Below are 14,989 nucleotides of genomic sequence, written 5' to 3'. Positions count from 1 at the left end.
ATGTTAGCAATACAAACAATAGCTCACTAAAATGTAATCATACTATTTTTACAGGCAGGTTGGGTTGATTGTTTTTGTGGGGTTTTTTCCTCATCATTTTATATTTCAACAAAATGAAATAATAATTCATGTCCTTCACTTATCAGAAATAAGATATATACTAAACAAATATAGGCTACAACCTGGAATCTTTAAAGCAGCCTATTAGAACATTGTGGCTTACAAGTATTTAATATAATAGCAGCATCTGAACATTTTGTATCTATGTCATCCTTTTGGTATTAGAGTGGCACTGCTGTAATAGGAGATGCTCAGGGAGTATAAAGGCACTGCATCTACTTGGAAGTACAAAAGCAGATAAACTGCACCCTTGAGAGGTGATGAAACACACGCTCAGGCAAAATAAATACGCTTTGGAAAGAGTACAGTGTATGCTTCTCCCTTTCTCAATTTCCAATTTGTCTTCCTACAGTGCTTCTTTATGAAGGAGAAAAAAAAACCCAAAACAAAACAAAAAAGAACTTACATTTTTTTGAAACTGTTTTACCCTTTGTGGTGTAGAGGTTTTGTGGGAATGAAGCACAGAAAGATACAATGCAAACTGCCAAAGGGGTTTTGGATTGCATTTAGTGGTGGTGTCTGCTTAAAATATTTACTTGAAACTCTTTGTGGAGTGGAAGATAAAATCTTTCATTAAATCCAGTGATCCTTCTACAGTAAGAAATAGTTTTGTTTTGTTGCCTCGTGGCTTCCTCAGGATCTTCTCAGACGTGAGCCTTTTATACCAGTAAAAAAGTAAAGTAGTTTGTCACACTCCATAGGGTCTTGGAGAGTACCCAGAGTCTGAGAACACAAACTGGACTCTTTGTTCCTCTCATAATTTCTGTTGATACCCAAATGCCACAGCAAATTTTCATTAACATGTTAAAGCCTTTCCTTGTATAAACAACTTTGTGATCTTGGATTCACTCTGAAAGTATCTCCTGGTCACTGCTCTCAGTGTTCTCCCAGACTATTTAGCAACAATTAAAGCATATGCCTGATGGATAATTACTCTCATTAGTATGTTCAGGCCTTCAAGCTGATGTCTTCACCCACCCTAATCTGGATCCTCAGTCTTTTCAGCACACTCTGTCTCCCTTTGTAAGGGAAACATTTATTCATTAATCAAGTATAGTTGCCAGGAATAGAAATGGTTGTAGGGAGTAGCTCTTACAGAAATTGAATGCCATAGTATCCATTTTAAATACTTCGAACTCCTTATTTACTTATACACAATCATGGGAACAGTTTATTGCTGGTAATTGACAATGTTTTTGTGTCATAATAGATCTTTCAATTTTTGAAAACTTTTATTGTAAGTGTAACCAGAAGAGGCTAAAATTTGATTTTAGTTTCTTAATTTCTACTCAGAACTGCCTAGAGAACTGAACAGCATTAGCAGTGTTACTTGTGATTTTTAGGCTAGGGTATGTATTTAGCAGAGAAGAATTGAAAAATAATAAAGATGAAAAAGAACAGAAGAGCCTGAGGTACAGCATGAAAGTTTAATGTGGAGAGATCTTTAACTTGAAACCCAGTGACTCAAAAAACACCAGTGGTAATCTTGGAATCTGCCCTTGATCAGCCTATTCTAGTAGTAAGTATGTAATAGTATGTAAGTATTCTACATACTTACATACTATTGCTTTCCTGAACTGTTCATTGAAAAAATACCTTTCTAAATATTATTGATTTATTAATTAAAAAAAAACACAAACACAAAAACAACCCCCAAAAATGACAAAAGGATTTCTGGATGTGTATAAATAAACTGACAAAAGAGGATCAGTGTCAAGGAGTAAAACTACTGTATTTAAAGTAGAAAAAAGGGATTTAATTTCTCTTTTAATATGACTGTTCAGTGTCTTAGCAATCACAATAAAGAAAAACATGAGATGAAAGAAAAGTCAATTAAAAGTTTAAGGAAAAAAGATGATTACTGTTGGAAAAACACTTATCCAGCTGAGGTACCTTCTCAAAAATTTAATACTTTGCCAAAAAAAAAAAAAAAAAAAAAAAAAAAAATCATACCTATTTCTCCCTTTCAATTTCTTTAAAAGGGAATTTAATGCTGGTTAACACATGTCTTGGGCCAGCACAGACTTCAGAGCAGTTGCATATATGTGTTCAACAAATCATTCTATAAAAGCATTTAAATAATTGATAAAGACCTGAGTATATAGTATAAATATTCTCCCAGCCATACCATTCGTAGATCATGTTGCAGTTGTGATTCAAATCATCAAGTTGAGAACAAAAGAGTAGTACCAAATTTGTGCCAAAAGCTGTACAGGGGCCAGAAAGGGATAAATGGGCTGAGTTTTAACAGTTGTTACTCTAAGTAATAAATATTTGCAGTACCTCTGGGTTATGATTGCTTTGATCTCCAGAGAAGTCCCAGCATTTTTCAGGGAAGTATAAACATCCTTCACCGACTTCAGATAAACCCCAGGTATCACTGAGAATGTGATGCTTCAGTCACCCTTCCCCTGCTTCCCATTCCTTTCTTATGTCATCTCTTTTTCCTATTTTTAAATATCCTGTTTTACAAAAAAATCAGATTTATGTAGTCAAAACTGGTTTTCATACTCTCTTTTGACCAGACAGAATGTATAAACCATGTTACAAAGAGTCCTGAGCTAGGATGTGTCTGCCATTGCCAAGGAGCCAACAAGAGATGTAGTGGTTGGTCTGCCTGTTCCTCCCAGCAGTTTGTCAGGAAATGAGCGACAGGTCATAAAATATGAAGTGCTGTCTTGTTTCTTTTCTCTTCCCTATTATATTTCTGGTTCTGACATAGTGAAAGATAACCCTACCCCACCTTCAGCTTTTTTTTTCCTCCTAAAAATAACTATTATCTCCAACCTAAAAAACAAAAAGATTTTATAGAACTTCTCTCTATTAAGGGAGCAAGGGAGAAGATCTATTGTCAAAAGTAAAATTTGCTCAATTTGCTGCAGCTGTACTTTATATACTGCTGATGTATTATTTTTCATCTGTATCTTTAAAAAAGGTTGAATACACTTCAAGTGGAAACAATGTGCCATGGAACTAATTTATCTGAGGTCTATGAAGTCAAAATTCAAAACTTAATTGAAATGCTATTGTTATAAATGCAACGAAAAATATCATGTTAATACCTCTAGTAACTCTGTTCCACTAGAATCATAGAGTAAGCAAGGCACCTGAAATAGTGAAAACATTTACTTATCTATCAGACAACTTGCTTTCAAGTTCTTAATCAGAAGATGTGGATTTGCAGGACTACTTGGCAAATCACTTTTAAATCAAATTAAAACACTGCCAGCAGAAAGGGTGTCCCCATAGCTGGGGCTTAACCCTGATTAGCTCTTAAAGAGCTGCTGGATGGCAGCCTGGCACTGCCATGACAGGGCAGGGATGAACCACTGTTATCTTGAACAGGGAACATCGTGTCTGGGGTTTTACCTCCTGCTTAGTGCCCTGTGAATGACACAGGCTCTGCCATCTCAACACTCAGGGGATGATCTCACAGAAGTAGGCTGTGCATTGCAAGAGGTGTCACTCTCTTCAAACCTTTCAGGGGTGCGTCAGTAAAGCATTTTCTGAGCCAAGCCTTTTTATTGGTTCCTTGTCCTGTGTGTCTGACATCAAAGCTGGTGTTTCTGAGGAGAGTTAATAAAAAGTTGTGCCTATAGTAGGACATTTAAAATAAATGGAATTTTAAAATGGGAGCCATTCAATGCAAAGCTACATTAAAACCAGATTTATTTTAGGCGTTGAGTGAGGCAGTAAATGCAATAATGTATATAATTACTTTTGGGAGTAGATCTTTCTAGCACATGGTTAAATGTGTATGTGTTGAATAGCATCACAGTGATACCTTAAGGCAAACAATAAAAATATCTGGTGAAACATACAGGGTAGTGTGTACTCTGCATAGACAGACCAAATGCATGAAAACAAGATTTATTTGACTTGAACAATCATTAGGTGTTTCTCATGTGACCCCCTTACAAAAAGACTTAAATGCATAAACTATAACTTATTATTCTTTTCTTATTAAGAAAATGAGCATTTGAATGAAAGTGACAGAGGTTAAGGTCAGTTTATGACTCATGGGACTGTCAGAATTGAAAGTTATTTGGATATACTTAATTGGCTTACTGGTATGTATTCAAGAAAAGGGTGGAGCAGACTTCAAATAAAGAAATCTAAAAACCCCACAAACAGATATTTTTAGTGGATGCATTACCATAATGTCATTAGTTTCAGGAGTTAAATGTGCTTAGCTGATGTTTCCCTCTCTCCCCCTCCAGTTTATGACTCTCATAAATGCAGTACCTTGCTGCTTAGAATCAATAATTTGATGAGATACGTTTCATGTACCATGAAACCTTTAATAACATGAGAGGTTTAACTGCAACAGATGAATTCAAGCTCTTTTCCTTAAGTACAACAAATGAAGACTGACAGGGGATAATATTATAAAACAGGAACAGGATAATGGGGCATCGTAAGACCACGTGAGTTTTTGCTGCTAAGAAAAGCAAGGTGGAACCAGCACTAAGCTTTCAAAAGACAAAGGCTTCAAAAGAAAACAACTAATTTATTTTGATGGTGTCTAAAAGGTAAGTAGGACATGAGCAGTACGTGCTTCAAAGAGTGGCAGGATTTGACTGGTCTGATAAAGATCCTTTCAGATGTGATTTCTATGAAGGTGCCTTGAGAAATTAACAAATTATGGTCTTACAGAGTAGTTGTCCATAGGAATACTAAATAAAATTATTTGTAAAACTAAATCTTAGTGATATGAAAAAAAAACTGAAATTTAAGCCACCCAAAATTTTTCTTATTTAGGCAGAGAGTGATCCAGGATATTATGTATTAATTGCAACACCATCATTTCTAAAGCAAGCAGAAAACAACATAACAATTGACTCATTAATCATGTTACTTAAAATAGGTTAGTCCATGAAATACTGTATTGTCTGTCAGGTTTAATACACCAAATGCTAAATGCAAGAGTACTTCAGAAACCACAAGTATCTGATCAGGATATGTATTCTTATTTCATAAGAAATGGAATAGATATTGGAGGAAAAGTACATTTAAATGAAGTTGTAGGCAGACAAAGTTCAGATATACTATGTCACTATTATTTTCATGCTATGGAAATACACATTCTCTTTATAAGTCTTAGACAGTGTTATGATTTGTTTAGAATCTAGGATTTTTATTTTTTTTTAATCGGAATTTTCACATAGAAGAGCTCTGGGCCCTTGTTTGCATAGCTTTTTGTTTGGTTTTTTTTTTTATCTAAGCACCAGTTACTTCCTTGTCAGGAAATGTTTATTGTTATTCATGCACTCCCGAAGTTACAACAGGAAAACCTAAACAACAGAGAAGAGAAAAGGTAACACCTTGACCAAGAAACAGCGATTACCAAGCTGCTGAAGTCAAGTGTTTGCTCAGCTCTGTTCTCTCAAACGTTGTTTCTGTAGGAACATTGAACTGGAAGCAGTCATGGGGCTGCACTGTCACTGCAGCATCCTGGTTCTCTGGCTTATTAAGGGATTTGTTATTTCCCTGTGGCACTGGGAAATCCAGGACTGGAATCTCCAGAAGTGGACTATACTCTTTCAAGCTTTTGTATCTAACAGAGTTATCTTAATAATTAAGATGTTATGACATCAGGCAGGAGAAGTTTAAGATGAGCAATGGTACTTCTAGAATTCATGGAGTAATGAAAAATATGGGAAGTCATTGTCTGTAATGAATATGGTTGGGTTTGAGGTCTCTACCATGTAACAAGATTGCTGGTGTGATGAAGAGGTATTGAGGAATTGTTTGTAACTGTATTTAGAAAAATGCTTGGGATCTATATGGGGAATTAAAAACTATACTGTAGCAGATCTTCCTGAGAGCATGTATGCTGGGAGGAACTCATCTGCTCTGCCTTGTTTTGGGATGAAATGCACTATTCTAACAAACAGTAAAAAACCCAAAGCAAACCTCTTCACAGTATATCTTTTGCATAAATGATGCCATGATGTGCTGGCTTGTTTAATACTTATTTTGGCATCTGATTTCTGTAGAGCCCTTCTGTGACCCTTAACCAGCATTGCCAGGTCAGACTCCATGTGGGGAGGGAGCTCTACCTGTGCTCAGGAGGTGGCCTCAATCCAGTCTCTGGGAGTTTTCATACCACAGGGCATCTTCAGACATTTACACAGTAAATTTGTGTTAAAATTAGAGGGAGGTATGAGATTTCTACTCAATCAGGCTCCCAAAACAGCCTGTTCTGAGTGGAGGCAGTAACTGACAGTTAATATTGAGTGCATTAGAATTTTTCTTAACCCTCATGGTAAATCTAAGTAGTCACTGGTAAACTTTGATCTCTTTTAGAGGATTTTCATAATTTTGTCATCTGAATTTATTTGTCTTTGAAAATACAGTAAGACCTCCTTCAGCTCAGAATACGTTAAACTGCAGAAAGTGAAAGCTGTCAGCTCAACTAAATTGTAGATGGCAAACAAAAATACAGATCCAAACCAGAAATGGGTACATTTTTTTAAAAGTTTACTTTTGCTGTTTCAGTTGACATTTTACTGAATGTCACTGAGAGTGAATAAACAAGCTAATGAGGTTTTAGCCAAATCTCTTCAAACACGTTGTGAATTTGAAAAAAAAAATTGCTCATCCCTTACTCTTTGACTTCCTGTTTTGGGACTGTTCTGGTGTCCCATGGTTTGCAGTGATGCATTCTTTTAACATGAGATCTGCATCAAAGGCATGAAATTTCGATTAACCATTTTTTTGGCACCTCACCTCTTCTCAGTTTGAACTTGGAATCTCCTCCGTGCACAGGCGGCTAATGAGGAAATCCTTGCTTATGAATTCAATGCAGAATGACACTTTTTTTTCCTTTGCATAATGTCTGCTTTGAAGTCAGGCAGTCCAAGAAAGTGATTGATCTCACCCAAGTTCATAACTTTTTCAAAGTACTGCCGATATCATTAAATTTTAATTAACCCTTTGAGCTCCTTCTATGATATAAAGATGAGGGAACATCAAAGGCTTGTGTGTTAGAGCAACAGTGAAATCTTTTGAGCTGGCTTAGCCTTATTGAAGAAATCTAAGCTGCAAAATATTCCAGTTCTCTACTCAGCTCAGCTCTAGTTCCTGCCCCAGTGCTGCATTGGAAGAGGCAAAGCAATTGTTACATCTTTAGCTGGGGCTATTTTTATACTGACATTGTGAGCCCATCTTCCTGTAAATGTTCTTACCCTTACTCAAAAAAGTAGTCTGTCTTATAGCAAATAAACAGAATATGTTATTAAGTGTTCATTCATGCTTGCTTTAGCTATAATTATCCAGTACAGTTCTTTTAGGAACGAAAACAGAAACAAAACAAAAAACCCAACCAAAAAAACCCTAGGATTTAATAAAACAAATTAAAACCAAAACCAAACAAACAAAAAACCAAAATTCTAAGCTTAATTTTTTTAAAATTCATCCTGTGCAATTCCTTTTTTTTTTTTTTTTTTTTTTGACAGGGTGATTTTAGTTAAAAGCAAGCTATGTAGCTTCCAACAGGGAACTGAAGAAGGCTTTGAGAGGGGGTGTGTCTTCAGTGTTTGGTTTTGCCTCTGCACTGTGAAATTATTTAAAATTCTGTGACATGGGTTTGAAAGTATTCTGAATAAACTGTACATGACAGTGAAAAAGGACACAAAGCACGGAGCAATAAGGAGGTTTTGTTTCTTGGGACAAAAAGACCTGAATGGAGGAACAGGCTGCTCAGTTAGCATCAGAAAAGGCTGTTTGGGATACAGAGAGTGAGAAAGAGGGGAAAGAAAACAGGGAAATACCCCCCAGATCCTTCAGATTAGGAGAAAGGAAAGGTCAGGAAATGGATTCCTGTTGCTGAAAACTGCAGCCTTTCATCTCATTTCCTGCTGATTTTTCTGAAGCAAATTGGAGGTGAGAAGATAAAGTCTGTTTGTTTTACTAATCCTGCAGTTAATGACTGTGGTATAATGAACTTTTGATACACAAAGAAAATACCAGTAGTAGCAAGCTACTTCTGAAGAAAAAAATGCATTGCTTTTGATGATTCATGGAGAAATGGGTGTGTTTGTGGGCTGGGAGGCACTTTGTCAGTTTAGGGAACTTCTGAGGATCACTTGCCACTGTAATAAGGCTGACAACATCATGCATTTAGATTTCAGCTTGGGTGAAATGTATGTTACATATGAAATGCCACATTCATTTTTAATATAATATAAGCCTGTGTTAGGGGAAAAAAAAAAAGCAAACTCAAAACCAAACCCCACCAACCAAAAAAACAAAGAAAAAAAACCCAACTAAAACTTTTATGAGCCCAGCATGTTGTTTGTGGGTTTATTTGTCTAGACCTGGCACATCCAGCAAATGATGAATTCAAACAGCAAACACTAAGTTGGGGAAGGGTTTTCCCTGCTTTCTACTTCTGCCATTGCAAGTTGAATAAGTGTCTTTGGCTGGATTACATGGGCTTTTCTGTTCCTCTCAGACAGCAAAAAATGAAATTAAGGCAACTGTTGCATTGTTATTCCACTTCAAAAGGAGAGGCCTTAATTTAGCTTGATCAAAACAGCACTGACTAAACCAACATATTGACAGCAGAGACAAAGTTTTTTTTAAAGGTTTGTATACCTGGGACAAAACTTCAAATTTAAATGTTTTTCTACCATTTTCTAAGGTGACAAGAATGTAGGTAATGAAGGGATTACTAAAATTACTTCTTCCACCTGTCATCCTTGATTCTGTTTTAGGATTATAGCAAGGAACATTATTAAATCTGTTTAGCAATGCATGAAAAAAAGTGAAGTTATGACATCTGGTAAATAAGGAATGGAAACAGACATATGGAAATGCAAGATTTGTAAGGAGCTGTCTCCTTCAAGAGTCAAAATTTTCTGAGTCACCATAATGGCCTGTATGTATATCTGTGTCCCCATACATAGATGTGGGTGAAACAACATTTGTCATGTACAGCTTAGTACAATTTTGGAATTGCACAGCAAAACATTTTTCCAAATGTTTTTAATTTATAGTTAATTTTATTGCATAGGCATGTGCAATGCTTATGTTAAATGATGTAATTAATTTAAGAATGGTGGGGGATATCAGAGGAAATAACAGAAAGCTTTCCAGAACAGAAAATGAGTGAGGAGACAGAGAGTTGGAGGGTCTCTTTTCTCAGGTTTGATGAAAAACTTCCCTTGCAATAGAGAGGTGAGTGTTGGTGAGTGTATCTGTATCATTTGCCAGTGGAATTAAAGTGTTTGCCTCTGCATGATTATTTGCTAATATTAATTTCTGGTTACTTGTTTTTTCTCCTACTGTTTTTAATGTGGAGAAAACAAAAGTAACTGAGACAATACTTGGTTATGTACATATAGTATAGCAGCCGTAGTTCTATGATAAATAATAGCTAACCAATTTTGAATATAATATATACTGAAGAAAAATCAATTTTACAGAAGTAGAGAAACTTAAATTCCTTCTGTTTACATAATCCCATGTACATGCTTATTCAAATACATTTGCAGATTATCGTGCCAAACCTGTTGATATATTTAAAAATAATAATATGTGAGACCCTTAAGATACTGTGAAAAAAAGAAGAAGCCTTCCTTTGGCTTATAAAAATAGGTGGTTGCTTAGGTGCCAGGAATATGAGGGAATTATTGCATTTTAATTGAAGTTGTATTCCTAATGATGGTTTCATTCTGGAATGGAAGGTCCTTTTTACTACTTTTAAGGACCATTCATGCAATGAAGAATCCCAGCTTTCTGCAGAATCTTTGAGATAAACTTCATCTCAAAGTACACCAATGAAAATCACAGGCCACTGGCCAGTGATGAATTGGTAAGAAGCAGGATATGCAAGGGATAAGAAAAGATTCTGCCAAGTGAGGTTAAAATTAGTCCCCTTGTAGTAAGCATGTGTGTGGTTGTCTGTGGTTTATTCCTAGGCCATCTTTGTCTGTTACCTATTTCCAGACATGAAGAGCCAGCAGATAAATTTGTAAGTAGCAAAGAAATCTATGGCAAATCAAAGAAAATATTCAGTTTTTTTTTCAGTACTATGGCTGCTGTATACCTTGTTTCCTAAGCATTTGTCATAGAAGAGGTAGCTGAATGTCAGCTGCCACCAAAAATCCTAAGTAATATTTCCCTATAACAGTATTATCAGAATGGAAGACATTACAAATATGAGACCTATTAAACCAGCATTTACTTTTCTTTCCTTGTTTTTATTTCATGAAATGAGTTTAGCTCTCACTGAATGTTGTGGCTCGTCAAGCTGGAATGCTTTGGGTTTTGTTTGGGTTTTTTTGGTTTGTTTGTTGTTTTTTTCTTCAGGGGAATAGGGCTTTGGTGTGTTTTGTTGGTTTTGGTGTTGTTCTTTTTAACCCGCAAATACCCCAGTTGCTCAGTGCTACCATACTGTCCTGCATCAATGCTGATGGAGCTAGGCAAGCCAAAATAGTTGCTTAATCTTTTATCCAATCACCTACATATTTATATACTGTTCATTAACCATTCTTGGAGTGTCATTGCATTGTATACTTTCTGACTTTAGGAGAATTCCTGACCCTTAAAAATCTAATGTGTGACGTTGAGAGAGGTTTTTTTATTTAGAATGCTCTAATCTTCTAGATAATATAAAAACATTGTGAGGTCTGTATGTAAATAAGAGTATAATTCATTCTTTTGTAGTACTTCAAGAGAAAAGATTCCATGCAGGAACACTATTAAGAAAACAATTTTGTCCTTGAGGAGATGTGTAGAGAGTTGAGAAAGGACAGGAAGTAGCAGACCTCATTACAGTGATATGAATTACACTTATATAAGATGGACTGAAAAACAAATGGCTGTGTTTGCATTTTGCTGCTGTTGTGAATTTCAATGCTCATATCCTGAACTAATATTGCAACTGAACTGCTACTCAGCAATTTCTGTGTGGTCCCAAAGAATCAGGAATCCTAAATGTATCCAACGGCAGTGTTAGTCACACAATTCCAAACTTCATGTTAAGAAGCCTAAAGGGATATAGAGGAATATTTATGATGTTAAAATGATCAAATGACCTGTAAGTCACTGGAGCACTAATCACCAATATTGTAGCCATCAGTTCAGTTTTGTTCTACATTCACCTCTATTCTTCCTGAAGAGATTGTGTCTGACTTTAGGCAATCAAGTATTTCATTATTAACTTAAACACTAGTTCCATCTTTGCTGCATATGACCACAAGGACTATGAATACATCTAGTTCTCTAAGTTCAGGTTGGTGTGAGAAGAATTCATTTGCAAAGAAAAAATGTGAAATTTTAAGTGTTATGACACTTCTTGTGCTTTTACTTCTGACCATCATCACTCTCCAAGTGGTTTTCCAAGTGCAAGGGAGAATTATCAACCACAAAGTTACTTTACTATTAGTTTTTCAGAAAATAAGATATCAAATTCAAAACTGTTCTTTTTTTCTTGTAAAGCTGCAGCTGCACAAGGCTCTTTCCCTTGGATCCATTATTATGTTATAAACAAAAAAACCCCAAGGTTTTTCACCACTGCATGTCTGTTACTCCCACAACCACAATGTCCTGCCTCAGGGCATCTCGCCGTGGAGGCCTCGTGTCAGTGATATTTCCTGTTACCAGTTTGTAAGGTGCTTTACACAAGCTGATGTAGCTATGACCTGGTGTTTCAGGCTACATGGCCTACAGGAATCTTCCCAAGATTTTTGTTGAAACAGTGTTCTTCCTTTTGATTTTATATCTGTTGCTTATTCTTCTGTTTCATCAAAAAGTGTTTGTAAGTTGATGGCACGTTTAATGATTCTTGGATGGAGCAGAGCAGTAGTTAGGTAGTTACCAAAGCAGGTAGTTTAAATTTCTGTGTGAAGCATCACATTGACAGTAGTTTCAATTAATTTTTAACTGAAACACATAACAAAAACCTAGGATGATTTTAAAGACAATTATTTTTACATGAATTGCTGATGATGTATAACTGTCAACCTAGTTTACTGAAAATGTCAGAAAACTAAGTTTAAAAAAAGAATAAATCTGAACATACAGCATGACATTTTCATTCACTTTTTTCTGGAACAGAGAAGTAGCAATATCAAAATATGAGAAAATGAAGAATCATAAGACTTCAGTATCAATGTTTCACAAGTTACACCGTTGCTAGATGAACAGTCTGCTTGTTTTATGCCTTGCAGTATATTTTTAAGTTGTTTCTAACCAACAGAAGGAAAATACCAATAGCAAAAATTACAGAGGGATAATTCATCTGCATTAAAAGTCCATTGCTATCCCCAGAGCTGAATTAGGAAATTTATCCCTTACTTAGAGGAATAGTACTGAAGACCAGTGATTCAGTATTTAAAAAGCAGTTACTAGGCAGCTCTGTGAACCCTATGGGGGCAAAACCACTTCTTGTTTCAAATGCAATATAGTATGTAATAAATTGGCTTTAAAGGGATTAGGAATATCACTGTACTGCCATCATAAATATGCTGTGTCATAAAATACAGCTAATAATGAAGAATCCAGACAAATCATCTCCCTGGAATACTTATTTCTTTTTGAAACATTGTGTTAAAGCAATTTTTGCTGTATTTGCAGTTGCTCATAAATGTGAGTGAATACGATGTGGTGTGTATAACAGTGTAAAAAATAAGAAACATTCCCTGGCTATTCTGCAAGTTATTCATTTGGCACTCAGAACATGAGAACATTCTGCAGGTCTTAGAGCTTCTCATTCCCAGTGACTTTAGTGTGAGTACAGGACATCCATGGACTGCAGGATTACTGTAAGACCAGCAGTGCTGACAACAGTCAAAAATTTACAGCAGAGCTACTGAAGACAAACTTTTATTGCCTGCTTACTGAGAGCTGCTAATGAATCGGACTTGGGATTTATTTATTTTCCTGTGTACAGACTGAATTTTAGAGTTAATTTGTGCTGCATATAGTTATGAAGTGGTATGACTCCGTGGTTTACTGGAACATCCATTCTGTATTTCTACTCTGTTTAGAATTTATTGTGTTTAGAAATCCACAAAGAGAGGAATATCAAGTTAGAGATGCCTATTGCTGCAGAGCACACAAAGCTTGGGTATTTAATTGACAGGGCACCTTGCCACCCACTGGAGAGGGGAGTTCAAATGGGAAGCGGAAAATAAATAAGCTTCACATTTTCTGCCCTGAGCTGATACCCAGGTAAGAGAGAGAAATTAATTCCCAGTGGATTTTCAAAGTATTTTAATTATGTTCTGAAGCACTACCGAGGACAATACATTGTGATTCAATGTTGTTCTATATGAGATGTAAAATTTTCACAAACAAAAGATTATTTTATTTTCTTCTCAAGCTGAATTCATGTTTACCACTTAGAGGTGGTCAAGGGAAAAAAGACAGTTAGGTAAAATGTGAGCATTTCCAAACAGGCAGCTTCTCTTCTGGCATTACTACCTTCAAATGATGTGCCCACTGAGAGCAGCTTAGTTTGATGTAGCCAGTTTCATAAAAGCCGATTTGGGATTTAGACTTCAAGTAAATCTTCAAAAGTTGGATATAAAGTAAAGAAGAATTCTGAGGGTTTACTACAAATATGTTTTGGATATGGTCTATTTTATTTCTCATATGAAAAGCACCTACGATTTTTTTGTAAGTATTATTTGAAGAATACAAAAGCAGCTGACTATGGATTGACAGAGGTTGACATTCCATTAGCTAGACATGTTTCTCACTGTCAAAAGCTCTGCCTCTGACCTTTTAATTTATCAGCTCATTAGAGATAGGTAGGTATTTCTTATAGATTGCCTAGATTAGCTTGTTTTTTGCATCTTGCCAAGCTGTGCTACGTGGAACTCGTGGAAGTCAAGCAGAAACTGCTGTGTTACACATCAGTACTCTTGTTCTTGGCCATTCCAATTTAGGGAGGCATTGCTGAATTCCCATGTGGCAGGATGTTTTGTTTCTGCTGATATATATATATGATATATATATATCATATATATATATACACACACACACACACACACACACATATATATTAGTGTCTTCATTAGTGAAACTAATGAAATAATGAGAAATTGTCAAATACAACATTTGCATTGCCCTTTCATGAGCAACTTGCATTGTACTTCACTGAGAATTTTTTCTCTTAAAATATTTCAGGTGAGCACAGTGAAAAGTTATCTCCTTTTGCAGCTTGCATTTGGTACTAATTTCAACATTTATTGCCAAGGGAGTACTAGATATTGTTTCTCATAGGGCAAATAAAACAGTATCATCTCACTAAGCCTTTGTGTCCTGTTCGTGTTACTATAGAGCTAAAAACTTTGTAGCAACAGGTTGTGGGGTTTTTATGTTTTGGTTTGGTTTTCCCTCTAGGTGTTGAGGAGCAGAGAGGAATGTACTGGGGGGATTAAAGAAGTCCTGTCCCATTCTGCCTCTGAGAATTGCAGAATGTGGCATTTGCTTACAGCCACACAGCAAGGGTGTTTGTGGGGATACAAATAATAACTGCATGTAAATTGTATCATTTTAAAATATCCTACATAGACACTTCAATTAAGTAAGGAATAAGAAAGGACACCTTTCATCTCCTTCCTCATGCTCCTGGTAAATGCAAGCCACAGTTCAAGGAGTAGAACTGGATATGTCAGTCTTTCATAGCAGCCCCCTGCTCAAGTGATTCTAGAAATGACTGTTTGAATTAAGGAAACAGGTTTTACCTGTCACCCACCCCTAGACCTTCTTGCTGTTTCTATAGGTTTTTTCTTTTTCTTTTTCCTGATATACTTGATTGAAAAAACAACTGTGTTCCTGCCTTTTTGTATTCTGGGTTTCTTTGACTCTTTACAAATGCCAGCAGTCACACAGCTGTGAAAGAATCTTTGAT

The sequence above is a fragment of the Heliangelus exortis genome, chromosome 15 (assembly GCF_036169615.1).
Source record: "Heliangelus exortis chromosome 15, bHelExo1.hap1, whole genome shotgun sequence".
Taxonomy (NCBI): domain Eukaryota; kingdom Metazoa; phylum Chordata; class Aves; order Apodiformes; family Trochilidae; genus Heliangelus; species Heliangelus exortis.
The sequence above is the reverse complement of the archived record's forward strand: the minus strand, read 5'-3'. Positions refer to the sequence as shown.